A 17824-nucleotide genomic window follows, 5' to 3' on the forward strand; every position below is an offset into this window, starting at 1 on the left:
AAGTCATTATTAGGCAAAATTCCAAAGGTTACATTGCTGAACAAAAATTGAAATAGTCCAAGTCTTGAAGACACTGGAATGACAAATGGACTAGTCGAAACTATCTGAGAGTTTAAGAAAATGTTTCCCTTCAGCTCCTAAAAGGTGATGATGACCACAGATGCAAATGTTTAAATACAAATGATAATTGCATTGTAGTTATAAACTTTGCCTGGCCTTTAACACATCATAATATCTTACAATTTCACTTAGAGATACAGTGCTCAAGTTACAGAGAATGCAACCTTCCTCTAGCACTGCAGATGGGTTTTATTCAACACTTTTCCTAAGTTTTGTGTCTACTACCCTCTCATTGGTTAGAATGTGCTCGGTAAATCAACTGTTACTGCCTCAAATCATTGTATAGTACAGATCCTTATGCTTCTTAGAAAGACACACTTCTAGGTCCCGTCAACTCCGGCTTTACTTATATCATAAGGAGTTGCACCTCGTTCACTTAAAACATTTTGACACTTGTTTCTGGAGCCACAAATACTGACAAGAATCAGCCTTGCAGCTGCTTTTGCACACTGTAAGTCCTCATGATACTCAGTTCAGAATTCTTTTCTTCATAACCAACTGAGGAAGTATCTTTCTTCCAAACAAACAAACAAAAAAACAGCCCAAACAAAAACAAAAACAAAAACAAAAAAACTCAAAACATGTCGACTTTGATATACAGCTCTTATTTTAAGTGAGTACAAATAAGTAAATCACTCTGAGTGTTAGTACTTAATGTTCAATGAGGGAACTGAACTATGGTAGAAACATAAAAATGAATATATTTCACGTTTCATCTCCAAAAGATGAGATTGTGGATGTGTTTCCATAATTTAAAAAAAAAAACTATTCAAGGAGGGAGAAACAGAAACAGAGTGATGGAAAGAAGAAACCAATTTTCTAGTTCATTCTTCAAATGCTGGCAATGGCTTGGCCCAGGCTGCGTTGAGGATCCAGCCCTTCTACATAGCAGTAGGGGCCAGATTACTCGGGCCATTATCACTGCTTCTCTTACTGCACACTGGCAGTGAGCTAGAATTGCGAGTAGAGAGGGACTTGAGCCCCAGCACAACGATGTGGGACATGGGCCAAATGCCTGCCCCTACGGTACATACCTTAGTTTACTCAGCAGTGACATGTCATGAGATGCTTTAAACAAGGTTATATATGTGAAAGCGTTTCATAAGCTATGAAGTACGATGCAGTTATTTACTTTAATATGAAAATAACCAGTTACTACTGCTAAGAAATTATGAAATTACAAATGGCTCTCAAGTTCAAAGTGCTAAGAATTATAAAAAAAATGTTTGAAGAGCAAATCATTTCATTTGACAGTTATTTCCTGAGTGCCCACCACGTGCCTGGAACTTCCCTGACCATTAAAGAGCTGGTAAACAAGACAGGCAAACATGGAAAATGTGAGGTACTGAGAAATTTTACATTCATTCATTCATTCATTCACTCATTCATGGGATGGCACTGTGGCACATTGAGTTAGACCACTGCTTGCTATGTCAGCATTTCCTATCAAAGCGCTGGTTTGAATTTTGGATGCTCTACTTCTAATCCAGCTCTCTGCTAATGTGCCTGGGGATGCAGAAGATGGTACCAGTACTTGAAATTCAGAGTTCAAGTTCCTGGCTTTCATCCAGCCATTTGGGAAGTGAACCTGCAAAATGAAAGCTTTCTCTCATTCTCTCTTGCAAATAAACAATGAAAGAAATCCCTAAAACAAAACAAGACAAAATGAGTACATCTACTGCGAATTGCAATACCAAAAAAGGGGGAACCTGCTGCAAAGGTGGACTTAAATCTCACAGCATCAATGTCGGCAACATCTTCAAGGAAGTGGTAATGTGCTTAGTCCTTGAAGCAGAGTTATTCTGATGTCTGGGATAATAAAACTGAAAATTTGCTCTTCAGAGTATACACAATGCCTGTGTCTTGTCCACTCACCAGGAGACATAAAAACAATAGAAACCAACACTGGCAAGAATAGGGGAATGATTGTTTCAACAGAGAATGCATTGCTAATACTGACACTTGAATTATTTTGCTTCAGCCTCACATGGCGGATGGAGTGGTGATACCCGAATCCCTGACTCCAAATTCCCCACTGTGTCCTGGATCTATTTTGTGGCCTCGGGAAGGACAATGCTACTTTGGGACACAGATTTATCACAATGTTTTAAGCCACACTTAAAAGAAATACAGAAACTGGTAGAAACATAGAATCAGTTTTGGTCAAAAACATCAGTGACTGCTGATGACAGTAAAAGCAACAGCAATAATAATACAAAGCCAGTGGCTCCACTACTACTGACCACATGCTTGTCATTCTGCAGACTACTGGAACTTCATGTTAATTATTTTACATTGTTTATTTTATTGATTACTTCAGTGGGTAACTCTCCAGAGCAAACTGATGCACATGTTTTGAGGGCATAGCACAAGTAGTGGCATTGTAATGATTTTCCTAAATGAACATAAAACTAGGAAAGATGCGAGGTTCCTTAGCTGTGATAAATAGGCATCCTCTGAAGTAGACGTAAAGAAGAGATAGCAGTGACATTACTAAGGTGGAGATGGAGGTCCGAGAGTCTCAAGAGGGATGCTCTCTGAGCTGAGGGCTCAATGATGAGAAGGAGGTCGTCAGACCTAGCACACCGGCTTGAGGGGCATGGTGTGTCCAGCACGGAGGGAGCCACATCCTCAACAGTGAAGACAGAATGATGTTTGGGAGGTTTCAAGGCATTTTCTCTACATGGTCAGGGGAGACTCATGACAGGGGATACAGAGAGGTAAGCAGAAAATGGTCCTTGTGACAACTTGGGGTGCTAAATGAGGACACTGATTTTTAATCTGAAATCTGAACAGAGCCATGCAAGGCTGCAATGACTGCAGAGACATAATCAGGGTTTCATTTCCAAGAGGAACCTTTAGAGGTACAACAAGATGGGAACAGCAGATGAGGCTACTATTATTAAAATCAGATAAGGAAGCAGCAATAAAGAGAGAGAAGGAAGGGTAGGCAGATATTCCAGAGATTAACATCAAATAGGATAGATAGATCAAAATAGGAGTAGGCCTAGAATGACTGCTTTTCTGTCTTGGCTGCTTGGTGTTTACAAATGCTATCCACAGAATATAGTGGGGCAGAAATTGCCAGGGTGTGGAGAGGCAGTGGCTCACTTAATTTGGTTTCAGACAAACCAGGCTTCATGATTGCAGGACATCTTATTGGAGCTGTCCAGTTGGCAATGGAGCTTTGAAGCTCAGAGGTAAAGCACAGAAATGTATAACTGGGAGTCATACAGGTGGGTAAGGTTAGGGATTATAGGAGTTAAATACTGGAGTCTCTGTGAATTTCAATACGAGTTCATTTCTTGGGATGCTAAGTGCATCTAGCTGGTGGCAGGGTGTATGGAAGGGGAAGAGACAGCAGCTCTACTCTTTGCAGATACTCTGCTTAAGTATCTCTTCCATCTTCAAACTGAGATTTTCTTTTCCATCTTTTTTTTAAGATTTATTTTTTATTGGAAAGTCAGACTTACAGAGAAACACAGAGGATGATCTTCCCATCCACTGGTTTACTCCCCGCGTGGCTGCAGTGGCCTGAGCTGCAGAAGCCAGGAGCTTTTTCTGGTCTGTTATGTGGGTGTACAGTCCCCAAGTAGAGGTCCCACCCTCAACTGCCTTACCAGGCCACAAGCTGGGAGTTGGGTGGGAAGTGGAGCAGCCAGGACATGAACCGGTATCCATATGGGATCCCAGCACACGCAAGGCAAGGATTTAGTCACTAGGTTATCACGCCATGCTCTAAACTGGGGTTTTCAAAGTTGTCTTGGATCTAGGCATTTAAGTGTCCAATGAGAAATGAGAATGTGGAAAAAGTAAATCCCCATTGAAAACTTTTCTGAGCCAGGTCAATCTACAGCACTCATTGTCAAAGCTATTGGCAAGTGAGCACTTCCTGAAAGCCTTCCAAGACTGCATTGGGCTGTCAGCAGGGTGTGATCTTGAGTGGAGAGCATGCCTCCTTGTCCTTAGAGTACGCACAGCTTCTCTGGTAGGAGGAAGAGGAAGAATGAAGAGACAATTGAGAAGACATGTTTGTACAGGGGAGTGGTAGCACCTAGCATTGAGCCTGTTCCGACTGCAGGAAGACTGGGCATTGGCTGCCGCCATTGATGGTTCCTATCCGCAGCAAACAGCACCCAACACCACGGCCACTCCACCCATGCACAGCTGAGTGTGTGGCTCCCAACGTTCTCTTGACTTGAATTCAGAATGTTCCTCTACAGATTCCTCTTGGAAGGGAGTTGGAACAGGTGGTTCCTAAGCCCCTTCTAACTCCACAAAGCCATGGCTTCAGTTGCCTTTCTTCAGTTGCCTTGCTGACAAGGCCCCAGACATTGCTGCTGGCCTGCCCTTGTGTGTGCACTCTCATAGGGCAGAAAGGGCTGCTGGTGAAGTTTGAGGACTGGCTCAGTTCAAAGACTTCCTTTCTGGAAGTGTGCATGGTCTTGCTACACAAGGACGTGGGAAGGACCAGACAGACTTTGGCAAGAGTGACAACCACATTGGGAATGCTAGTTGTTGTATGTACTTATTGAGCCATGTGGTTTCTGTGAGGCTAATGCTGGTCAAGATGCTAAATGTTAGGACTCTGGAGTGAACAGGCCAGGCTGGGACCTGATGCCAAGTGTGGCAATCCTGAAGCAACCTGACATCTTTCTCTCTGTAATTTGGTTTTCTGATACCTTACACTATATCACAACTTTATTTTTGTAATTCTGCCTGCTCCTTTTCACTACAATCACCTGGAAAACAAGAAAAATATTTTTTATTCACTTCTATATCCCAATATTGACTTTAAGGTAAGTGTTCAACAAATATGACATGAATGTGAATGAAATGATACAGCTGTATGCTAAGGAACTGACTTGTGATAACTCTAATTCTCTCATTTCTCTGACTCTCATTCTCAGATACAGAGATGTTGTTGAGAACTAGGGAGAGAGCAGGACAGCATCAATGGGCCACTGCTATTTTTCAGGAAGGTGACCCAGAGGACATGGCGCTGCCCGGTGCCTCTGTGCTCCTACAGTGCCCAACACTGTTTCTAAGGTCTGAGCATGCTATGTTGAGAGAGAGAGAGAGAGACAGAGAGAGAGAGAGAGAGAGAAGAGAGAGAGAGAGAGAAAGAGGCGAGAGAGTGTTGTGCTAGCCCGTATCTGGCTTGGTCTCTTGGTCAACACTGTATCTAAGCAGGTTTTGATGTGTGTGGCTGTGTGTACAAGATTGACAAAAAATTGAAACAGCTGCCATGCTGGCTTGATGTTCAGGCACTGGCAGTAGATTTTCCCCAAATGCCTTTGGAGAAGCTTTTTATGTGTGCTCTTTTTTAAAGAAACATTTCCAATTTTTATTCTTAAAATTAACCAAAATTGAAAATGTAGGTTCAAAGTCAGAGATCGTTAATAAAACAGAAGCAAAATGAAATATTCCACAGACATCCTGAGTTCAAAGGGACATCCACTATGTTCACTCCTGCATTTTCTCTGCCAATTCTTTCTTATATTTGCCCTTCTCTTTTCCAACCTGTTGAGACTTGGCTTTGCATTCAAGAATATTTTTCCGATCTCTGTCCAGTTTGAGCCTGGTGAGAAGCACCTGCTCGGGTGGATGCCCACGCGGACGGTTGTGCTGTTAGCCTTCTTGCACTGTACCTGCTCCATGTAGATGATGTACTTTTTTTTTTAAAAAAAAATTATTTCTTTTTATTGCAAAGTCAGATATACAGAAAGGAGGACAGACAAGAGTAAGATCTTCCATCCCATGATTCACTCCCCAAGCGGCCCCAACGGCTGGAGCGACACCGATTTGAAGCCAGGAGCCTGGAGCCTTTTCTAGGTCTCCTACACAGGAACAGGGTCCCAAAGACTTGGGTAATCCTCAACTGCTTTCCCAGGCCACAAGCAGGGGGCTGCATGGGAAGCGGGGCTGTCAGGATTAGAACCTGTGTCCACACGGGATCCCAGCAAGTGCAAGGTGAGGGCTTTAGCTGCTAGGCCACTGCACTGCGCCTGATGATATACTTCTTCCTGTACACTCAGACGACCTTGTCAACCTGCTGACCTCTGCGGTGCCCTCAGTCCTTGCGGATGGGCAGGGAGAGGGTGTTTTACTTCCACCGCAGCTCCTTGGTCAGTGCAGACGAAATGATCTTTGCACGCACGTGCGAGGGCACGTTGAGGTGGCCACTGTGCTTTCTGCCGCGGTCCGATGTCATGAAGAGGTTGAAGTCTATGGTGACCTCCTTCTTGGTCCAGGACATGTTTCCCTTTTTGTGTTTTAAATCAACTTGGGAAGTCCTTCCAGAAGTTTTTCTCAGGAATCACTTCAAAGGGGAAATTTAGTTCATGTGCTGATAGCTCTCAGGAGATTTGTGCAATGTTACCGGCAACACAATTTTTTGCTGTTGCTGAATTTTCATTTTATGTTCAGACACCTATTTACAAGAAACTTAATTATAATTTTGACTCAAGGTTAAACAATGTGGGTGGTGCTGTATGTATATTTTTTCCATAGCATCTGTGCGATTATAGTAGGATATAAGAGATGGATAAAGGCTTATAATATCACATTACACAGATACATTGCAATGGATATCAAAAGATAAACTATCAACTGAAAATATGGATTTTCAGCATTTTTCAAAGTAATGTTTCTGCATCCTTAAGCTCATAGCAATTAATATTTTCTAAAGTTCAACACTAAAATAAATTTAAAAATACAACTATCGCTACAAAGTCAAAATATTATTTTCATGAGCTGTATTACTAAAGCTGATTTTTAAACTCTACATAAACTCAAATCATGACAAAAATGGGAGGAAAAAAATCCTAGGTAAAATTAATGCAAATCCTCTCTTCCAGCTATTTAAAAAAATGAAAGGGAAAATGTTATACAGAATAATGATTTTTCCCCATTAATGTTATTATAAATTGATGCATCCTTATTGAAAGTTTTTACTGATAACTTACATGCCAAAAGCATCAAAAACCAAACAAACAAATCCAGCAGAGGTGTCTGTAGCCAAGTCAATCTTAGATAAATCTCCTTTGTTGAAGGAAAGGTAATATAGTTGGACAACCCAGTCATCAAAACATATTTGAAACCTTCCCTTTGCTATCACTAAGTCATCGAGGACTCTGACAGTACCCAGTAATTCGAAACAGGTACTCTGGGGAAGTAGTTTGCTTAAATGACCTCCTTTAATCTATCACACGATGGTATGAAAGCAACCGTCATTCTCCGAAGAAATTTTGAGAATCTATCTGATTGTGTCCCATAAGTGTTGACCCTCTGAGTGAAAAAAGTATCACTTTGCCCCACTTTGCTTTTGGGAGTAATCAAAGTGGCCTTGGAGCTACTATAAATTGAGAAGTGTCACAGGGTCAGCACCAGTGGGAACCTTTCAAACTCCACAGGCAGCTAGGTACGTCACAGAGGGTCCCAACTTCAGAGTGATCTAGAGCTTTCTCCTGCTATATCTGCGGGGTAAACACTGGCCCGCACCCCGTCCTTGGCACCTGCAAACAGGACGAGAATTCTCTCGCACTGCTCCCAGCATACCTGCTGTCAGTTTCCTAAGTGTTGTGGAGTGTAAGTAGCTGGAGAAGAGGCACATACACAACCACAGGATGTAGGTGTCATCCTTTTAGGAGTCACTGATTTGGGTGAAGAGATGGATGGAGATATAAATTCTTATTTGTATGTGTCATTACCACATGCCCATGGGAAAGAACCAAAATTTCATTTGTGGGCAGAGATGAAAACTGGTGACTTATTTATTTCGGATATTTACTTTGGACTCCATTTATCTATAAAGTAAAGTGCCCATGTTGGCACAAAAATGAGAAAACTTGCTTTAAGTTCCATAAAGGAAATCTATAGATCAATGGTTGATTGCAGAGAGCTCTTATGAGTACTAGGCACTGGTCTGTGTTCTGTAATGGGTTTTCAAATTAGCCTCATCCCGAGGTCTGCACAAGCAGCTAGTTCACTACCTAGATGCCTCTGATTTTAGACCTGTGGTCAGTGAATTATAATGAGCGGAAAAAGCATTTTTTTTAAATAAAGGAAATAAATTTATTAGATCACTACATTTTAGAGTTATTCATTAAGAAAGTGAAGTATCGCAGAGCATGTACTCAGGTGTTTTTTAAAGCATAATTTCATCAGATTTGTTTTCATATTTTCTGTATCTCAACATTCACTTATTTAAGGCGGAGAAATGCAGACTACATTTTATTTGTAAAGCTATTAATGACTTTCCATGAAAAAAATGTAAAAAGGAATCTCAAAGACCAAATCAACGGCTTATTTATAAGTGACTGGTACTTTAAGCACACTCCATTTTTTAGTTATTTCCTCAAAAGACTGCTCTTAAAGCATTTTGGTAAATTTAGGTTGTAATAATCAGAAATCCCCTAAGAATAAAGCGAACATTTAACTAAGTCTATTTTATTACTATTTTCATGCCTAGAGATGATAACAAACTGATTTGCCGTTACTGTTTGGATAAGGACTAACTGAGAAGAGGAAGAAGGAAGGAAAAACACAAAGAAACCAGTCCTGATGCTCTAGATGTCTAGCTCATTGTTACCCTAATTTGCATGTTTGAGTTACATGCAATGTTACCTAAGAAAAATCATCTGGGAGACCTGACATCAACTGTAGTTGTGTTGCACAGAGCTACAGCTGAATATTTTAGCTAAAACAATTCTATCCAAAATTTAATTTAATTCAAATGAAACCAACAACTGAACTGCAGGTGGATGAACTGCCTGCTTGAAGGAACTGTTCATTTCAGTATCAGTCACCGCATCCCACACGGTGTATATGGCTGGATCATGTACTGCTGGAGTTTATGATCCAGCCGAAAGAGTTGTTACACTCGAATTCTGAGCGTGGCCTTTATTTAGATGTGCAATTAAACATTGCAGAGGCAATTTCTGGGGAAGGGAAGAATCCAATAAATCTCTAAAATTACCGTGGGATGAAACAGGTTGTTCAGTAATTTTAACTAATTTTGGAAAAGACCTACTTAGAGGAAGGAAGCAAGGAACACAATGTCACACGGAAATAATCTTCAAATATGTCGCACTGGCACTGGAGTGTGAACTGGACATAGCTATCCAACTATAGACACATCCACCGAGTTCAAGGTCACAGGAAATATTTCCCGAGCTTCCTAAAATGACCCATATTTTCATATGCAAGAATCCACTTCCTTCTTATATAAGGATTTCAGGAACCACGGTATTAAATTTCAAATGATGCTTCTTTCTCAGATTGTTCAACCTTTCCTAAGAATTCGTATTGCTTTGGTACATGAAAAATAAGGTGAACTAAAAAAATGGAAGAAATGTATTTTTATATATTAAAGCAATCTGTTCGACTTTCTGTATTCAACATATTGCCAGACACTTTGTTTTAGTATTACTCAAAACGAGCTTTGAGATAAAAGTTCACATTAATTATCCTATAAGGTAGCCTAATCACTGGTGACATTTTGAAAGATGTTTAACAGCAAGATAAAAAATCTAAAAATTGGACATGAAAATATCATACGTGTTCATCACAGAAATCCTGCAACGCCCCTTCAAGGATTCATTTTCTCTTAAAGCAAAACCTATCAGTGATTGTGACGGGAACCAGGATAAGCTAACTGGACCCTCTGACCTCCGCAAGCCATGAACTCTTCTCACCTGGCCCTTCGACGACTTGATATCACAGTTTCAATTTCACCGTTTTGTTGATCTTGCCAACTTTTAGTATGATAGAAAAATAGAACCTGTCAGCAGAGGCATGTTTCAGATTTTCATCCCTTAATCGGAAGAAAATTAATCCAGTACAAAAAAAAGGAATTTGCTGGTCATCTACAATTTTTCCTTTATGAACCATGAGATTAATTAGTTGCTTAGGGTTTGTTGCTTACCTAGTCATTATACTTAAGTTTTTTCTTGTTGGAATGAATGAAAACCTAGCACAAATGCCATTATGATACAAAAAGCAAAAGAGGATGGGGCATTTAGCATTGGGGTTAAGGTACTGGTTGGGATGCCCCAATCCCATATCAGAGTGCTGGGATTCTCATCCTGGCTCTGCTCCGGGATCCACATCCCTGCTAACGTGTAACTGGGCAGGCAGCAGGAAGAGCTGGCATAGTGGGGTCTCTGCTCTGGTTCCACGTCCCTGCTAACGTGTACCTGGGCAGGCAGCAGGAAGAGCTGGCATACTGGGGTCTCTGCCACTCGCATGGGAGACCGGGATTTGGCTCCCTGCTCTCAGTCACTGGGAGAGGGAAGCAACAGATGGGAGCCCTGCCTGTCTGTGACAGACACACACAACACCACCGCCCCTCTCAAACAAACAAAACACATTAGAACATTTACAGAGAGAAAGAAAACACTGGTTTTCAAACTCTCACATTCTTCAGAATAAGCATTCAAAAAGGGACTTGTGGGAATTTATATCAAAGAGTGTAATGACTCCCTGGATTTGGAAAAGCACCCTTTCTTAAAATTCCATTGAAGTGAATTTAAGTAATCTTAAAAGTATGGGAGAATCAAGCTCAGTGGACCCATTTCCAAAATCATTCTTAGAAAATTATATTTTACTAGTAAAGATGGCTTCCACACACATAATGTATTAGATTAAGTCCTAAGAGCCCCCAAATTGAGAAACAATCCTGTTAAACCTCTACTGGTCCTCTTTATATCAGCAATGTGAAGAGAGGAATACCACTTTCCTGCAGAAACGCTGACTTATTTCTGCTTTTGATCAGAATGCCCAGACCAGGAAAATGCAAAGATAATGACGATCAAAAGCTGAACCTGAGGTCCTCGATTTGAGGTAATTAACTAATCAACGGATGATTTTCTTTTCTGAGGATACATGGACCCAGGCATTTATTAAGGAACTTCTTAGACTTTCATACGAGGTAATTAATACAGGTTTCACGACAGAAAGTCACATTTTAATGACTTCCTGTTCGGGTTACAGGAATGTTATGTAAGGAAAAGCTTATGAAGTCTAAGATTTCCTTTCCATCCAAGTTATTAAAATTTGTGTTTGAATGTGGTTCCTTTCATTACCATTAAATAGGTTAGCATTAATTTACGAAAAAAAAAAAAGTCTTCTAAGTTTCACCACAATAGTTTGCACAGCTTTAATTTGCATTCATGAAAAAACACAATAAATTAATTTGCTCCTTGGAAAGAACTTGACAAATGCATTAATCATGAAGAAACTCAACTCACTTTTCCTTCCCCTTTCTCACAAAGATAGATGTGGATAAGACTACTGATTTAACATTCTCTAAGTAAAACGAGATGTGATGATAATAATGAGGCTATCAGTAGAAGAGAGAATTTTATCCCTGGAAACTTCCTGGATCTTAGCATGTAGGGAAAAGAAGATTCGAACAGCCCATGGAGTGGAATAGTGATGAGGGATTCTTTTCATTTTCTTCATCACAGACCACCAGAAACACTAGAATTATTCAAGTATGGACTATGTTTGATTTCCACTGTATCAGTTACCCCTGAGCTTCTCCCCAAGGTAAGTAGCGCTTGAGACCGGAAAAGATGCTGAATCATATAATATGCACACCCTGCAGAATCCAGATTTTCTTTCAACAGAATGCAGATAGCACGAAAATTGTTGCCAATACCTACACTTTGCACTGATTCTTCTGAGAAGTCAATGAAATATTGTCAAATACATTTACAAATTTGTGTCACTGTAAAAAGGTTTGGTTATGAAACATTCAAAAGAAATATACAGCATGGGAAATATTCATCTTATCTGCTCTTTGTCTTTTACTTTTTTCTCTTGCGCCAAACTTTTGCTTTCAGATATAGTTCAAGTTACAGAACATATTTATGATTTCTTTGTTTATAGACTGTTCCATCAAAACACATGGTAATTTTTGGTGTTACAAAAAATACAAAGGAGATTTCTGAAAACAATATGGATCACAATATGTTTAGCAAATGCTCAAATTTTATTAATAATTTTTGAGTAAACAGAATTCTTTAAATCTGTTAAAATATCTATAAGCATATTATATGTGTGTATCAACACAAAATGCACATAGCTGAAGATATTGATGAAATAACACAAATCAATAATGCCACTTCATTAGAACCTATCATTAAATAACATTTTTTCAGCCTTAAGTAGAGGCTTAAATAAAAGTAATACTGAAGTACATGATTCCAGAATGGTCTTCAAATATTGAAAAGCTTTTTGCAATTGTTACAGTAGCATGAACTGACGTAAGTGGTTCATAGTCTCCCTTCCTGTTGAAGAAAAGAAACACTAAAATTTTAAGATTGAGAAGAACCTAAGTTACCTGCCCCTTTGACATACCCAGGTATTTCTCCTGTGCTAAAAATTCTAAAATCGTCTTATCTCATTGGGTTTTGTGTTTGTAGAAATAAATTTAATTTTTCACCTGTTAAACAAAACTCTTTTTTCTATGCATTTTTCATACATGCAAGAGCTGTCCTTAGTTCTTTTTCTTCATTAAAAAATTCAAAATCATTTACGTAATGTACTTTACTGATTATTTTACATATGTTTAATTTACGTCATGGCCAAACGTTTAATGGCTCCACTGAACAAAGAGTTCAGCATGTACGAAGTGAAGAGAGTGAAAAAAATCCTACCTAGTTCAACAGGAAAACATGCCTGGGTTCTCCATAATAACTAAAGAAAAGAATGGTTAATGTCATTTGTACAACACATACTTTAAAATAGTTAAAAGATCATTAAAACCGTAGCAGTACATAGAAACAGTTGTTATACTTTTCTTTAAGTCAGCTGTTTGCTTATTTATATATGCAAAAGACTACACTATTTTATTTAAAAGTGTATTGAGTTTTGAGGAAATATTTGTCTTCAGAAAATCCCATCAGTGTGAGCTCTGGGTTTAGAAGAATTTCATGCCCAGGTTCAACAGCATGTCAACCTGCAGCCTTGGCTGACGAGACTGGCAGCCTTTTCAGTGAGCCAAGCAGACATCCAAGTTCACACTCAAGGTGAGCCAACACTCCTTACGGCAGCAATGCACATTGATTTGCAAGAGGTATTGCCTGTTCACAGGCTTGAAACGCAGAAACCCCGGTTAACCCTCAATTTTCCACAATATTCAGTTAATTTGTTTTTATGGTGTGGACTTTGAAAATAAGGGTTATCAAAGCTCATTAGATGCTGAATTATTCTATTCAAAGGTTAGGAGTTTACCAACATTTTGCACAACTCTTTATCAACTACTGCATGAGGTGGAGTTTCCTGACATTCTGTTTCTTCTGAGACTGATGTCGCATGTACTTAGATGACATCTGCTATTTGTTCTCAACATCCTGAGCAACCTCCTTTAGGGTTAAAACCAAAATGAACCACATCTAGAAGGTAAATGAAAGTGTTATTAAGCTTCAGTACATAGAAAGTGGAAACACGAAGGCGGGAGGTGTAAAGGAATATAAGAACTGTAATGGTAAAACATAATTCAAGGCTCTCCTCTCATTTTTGAAAAATATTAACCTACATGGTTTTATTTTTTAGAAAAACACGTTTTACTGAGGCATGATTGACACACAGATTCTGTACTTTTTAGATTTTCTAGCACATTAAATTCCTATACTAACTTTCAAGAGAAAAAGAACTATATAACTGCAACCTATTCCCATCTCCTCTAAACTGATGTATAATTATTTTACACTTACTTTTGTCATTGATTCTTCCTCTGTCTCTTTATATACCACCCCCTTAAACTTTCTAGATTTCTTTACTTTAAAAAATCAGGAGGTACGATGCTGGTATTTTTGACATTTTTGATTAAGTAATAGCATTTTCCAAACCATCGTCTATTCTAAAGGGACCTCCCTTTTGTGAAAAGACAAAAAGTGTCTACTACAATTTTCCTGATGCTATCTTATTTGGTGAACAACCTAGACTGTCATATCATTATTTGATATTATGAAACTTCAACATTTCAGATGGTTTCAATAATCATTTCCGTTACTATTTAGTTCAGATGATTTCCATTTGAATGTCTTTTATGTATATAACAGTATAGAAAGAAGCTCTGATATTTTAATAGTTCTTAACAGTGTAATTTTTTCTTAAAATTGTTCTTGCAATTTCAGTACTAATACTTCAATAATATCGCATTTATAAACTTGTTTTTTCTCTGTTGGCTAGGATAGCTTCTTTCTTGCTATTAACATTTCCATCTAGTATCAAAGTGATTGTTTTAAAGAGCCTATTAGACACAGTCAGATTTTGGTTAAGCATCCAAGTTCACATGAAGGGGCAGCTAAGATCCATTCCATGCACTCTGGGGTGCTCTCCCCGAACAGTTACCCTTGGGGATCGCCTGCAAACGAGTCTCATGCCACATTAACTGGATGGGTCCCTAGGCCTCCCTCAGATTCAGGACTTCTGTAATGTACGTAAACATTTATACCATCCTTAGCAGGGATCAGAGGCAGCTGAGTATTTCACAAGTATGTTTTTTTTTTTTTTTAAGATGTATTTTATTTTTATTGGAAAGTCAGATAATACAGAGAGGAGAAGAGACAGAGAGGAGGATCTTTTGCCTGTTGATTCACTCCCAAAGTGGCCGAAATGGCTGGAGTTGAGCCAATCTAAAGCCAGGAGTTTCTTCCATTTCTCCCACACAGGTGCAGGATCCCCCATGTGGTGCAGGGTCACAAGGCTTTGGGCTGTCCTCCATTGTTTTCCCAGGCCACAGGCAGGCGGATTAGAACTGGTGCCCATATGGGATACTGGTGCATGCAAGGTGAGGACTTCAGCCACTGCCTGCCAGGCCTGGCCTGCAAGCATAGTGTTATTATCCCTCTTGGGACTGGACCATGGTATAGTAAGCTAAGCCTCCACCTGTGACATTGGCATTCCATATAGATGTTGGTTCATGTTCTAGCCCAACTATCTACTTCTAATTCTTCTAATTCAGTAGCCTACTTATGGCCTTGGAAAGTAGTGGAGGATGGCTCCCAAGTGGAAACCAGGAAGAAGCTCCTGAATCCTAGCTTCAGATTGGCTGTTTCAGCTGTTGTGACCATTTGGGGAGTAAACCAGTGGATTCTCTCTCTCTCTCTTCCCACCCCTCTCTGTAAGTCTACTTTAAAATAATAATAAATGATAATAATAAAAATGACCCCTCTTGCCCACAACTAGTGTCTGTCATTTCTCTGAGGTGCTTGTGCTGACCTTGGCTTTGATGTCCAGAGTTCCCTGCGTAGCAACAATGATAACTGAGGGGAGAAAAGCATTCATATTGGCACACATAAGAATTTGTGCTTATATTTTATCATCTTCACTGTCACTAAATAAGCTGTCCTTGTCTGGAATAAGGCCTACAGAATAGGTAGCATTTCCACAGAACTAATACAACACAAACATAGAGTGACAGTCTGAGATGAGTTAGGTAGCATGGGATTAGAGTAAGATGACAACAGGATACTGGGACTTGCACACCAAGGAGCAGACACCTGGAGCAACTATAAATAACATCTTAATTATGTTTTCTATGTTGTAGACTGAATGTGTTCCCAAACCCCTAGTGTGACAGCAGGAGTAGGCAGGGCCTTCCAGAGACGGTGGAGACTTGAGGGTAGAGCCCTCATGAATGGGACCAAGGCCCTGCTCAAAGAGATGCCAGAGAGATGCCTGCTCTCCCTTTCACTGTGGACAACGCAGCAAGAAAACTGCATCTGCGAACTAGGGAGCAGTCTCACAGGGTAACTCTGCCAGCACTTTGAAGTTGGACTCCTCAGAAATAAATATCTGTCATTTAGGCCACTCAGTGCTGTTTGTCATAGTGGCCCAGATTATGATTACACACTCATAGATATACCACGCATTGCATACACACAGCACATAACAGTACATATGTGTATACATTTAATATTGGTGTCTACACATACTTTCAGTATGGCACCTGTGGCACAAAATGCCCACACATTTATAATCATTTTATTTTAGGAAAAACAGACAACACTCCCCATGATTCTTAAATGTTTGCATGTTCTGATGAAAGACTTACTGGGAGGTAATTAGACATGTGGGATGTTTCCAATATGCCTTCTGTATCTTTCACTGGAGGACTCTGAGCTGAGGTCCTAATGAGCAGAGCTGTATCAGAAAACATTTCTCCATTCTGGTGCACTTCCTCTAAGCTGAGTGATCCCATCATTTCTGACTAAGTGTATTCTGCTTCGCATTTCAGCCAGCTTTCCAATTTAGCTAATGTTCAGGTTCTCTTGTTTGCTTATTTACTTGTGCTTCCAAGCAGAATCTGAGCACCCCCGTTTCTTTGGCACAATCTGTTTACCTTCGTCTTTTGAGGTTTTGTCTGTGCAAATTCAAGACTCTCCCAGCAGCCCAAGAGAAGGGGCTGAGAAGGGTGGCCCAAGAGAAGGGTGACATCTTCGACTTCTTCTCATGGGCTTATCTCTGCAGCTTGGATGCTAAGTAAGGGCCAATCATGTCACCCATTCAGTCCAGTGTTGGGTTTGCTAATTATCCAGAAATATTTTATACCCTCATGATTCATAGGTTCCCAGTACAGTTCAGAGGTATAAAACACATCAGGAAACTGCTTTCTTGACCTATTCAAATTCTGATTCTCTCTCTAGATGCAGATCAAGGCACAGCTTCTCCAGCAAGCTTCCCTGATTAACACAAACCTCACTGAGCTTTGTCTCCTGAACCTCTTCAGCACCTGCAGCCTGTCGTACAGAATGAAACCCTGGCAGTTTTATCATCGACTGTTGTAGTATCAGCTAAGACTGCAGAGCGAAGACCGAGGGTTTTATTCCACAACCCCATCCTCAAATCCTTAATTACACTACACCTTTACTACATACATTCAAATTGGTTAATTTTAACAAGTTTTAAAAGTTACTGAAACAGCTGCCTTGACATTATTTACTTTTTCTGATACTTCCTTAAGAGATGTAGCTAGTAATATTTTGTTCTCTGTAACTACTTGCAAGTTTACAACAGTAGAGAATGGATTATTGTAAGCTGTGATACACATTAATCAAATCTCAGATTCTTTAAGTAAGAAATATTTTTCAAGTGAGCTTAAAGATGATAGTAACCATTATTTCTTATATCTACTTATTAGTTTAATGATGATTAGAAATAGCATATTACAGAAGTCCAAGAGAGGATTCTTACTAACAGTTATAGTGGCAGTGATTTTTGTCGCTCTCTCTTATTTTGTTTCTTGTATAAAAGGAGAATAGCAGACAAGCAGGTATTGTGCTAACCTGAAACACTAGGGCTCAAGCCCTGCAGACAATTATGCTCATTATCATAATTATTTGGTGAGTTATTCAGTGTCTTTGTTTCCTATGAAGTGGCATTTGAGAAAAATAAGACATTTAAACAATTTTTTTCTTTACTTTTTACTTGAGAAAGAGGAGAAAGAGAGAGAGATTGTTCTTGTGTCCAATGATCTACTCCCTAAATGCCCACAACAGCTCGGGCTAGGTTATAGTGAAGCCAGGAGGCTGGGACTCAGTAGTTCAGGTCACGGCAGTAATGCAAGCCCTTCAGCTCCGCGCTGCCCCCCAGGGTACACGTTAGCAGGACTGTAGGTAGAGGAGCCAGGACTCCAATCAGGGACTGTTTCTTCACTCTATGGGAAGCCTGAAGTACATACCTCCTCTCC

At 39.8% G+C, this 17824-nt stretch overlaps 1 protein-coding gene and 1 pseudogene across 1 annotated transcript in view; both read right to left on the minus strand.

Annotated features, from left to right (window-relative positions):
- ATRNL1 (attractin like 1) overlaps positions 1 to 17824 on the minus strand; it is a 538040-nt gene that overhangs the window by 8610 nt on the left and 511606 nt on the right. The window lies entirely within an intron of this gene.
- LOC121164126 lies at positions 5498 to 6657 on the minus strand (annotated as a pseudogene).

Source organism: Ochotona curzoniae, unplaced genomic scaffold (assembly GCF_017591425.1).
Source record: "Ochotona curzoniae isolate NIBS_2020 unplaced genomic scaffold, NIBS_Ocur_1.0 contig_66, whole genome shotgun sequence".
Lineage (NCBI taxonomy): Eukaryota > Metazoa > Chordata > Mammalia > Lagomorpha > Ochotonidae > Ochotona > Ochotona curzoniae.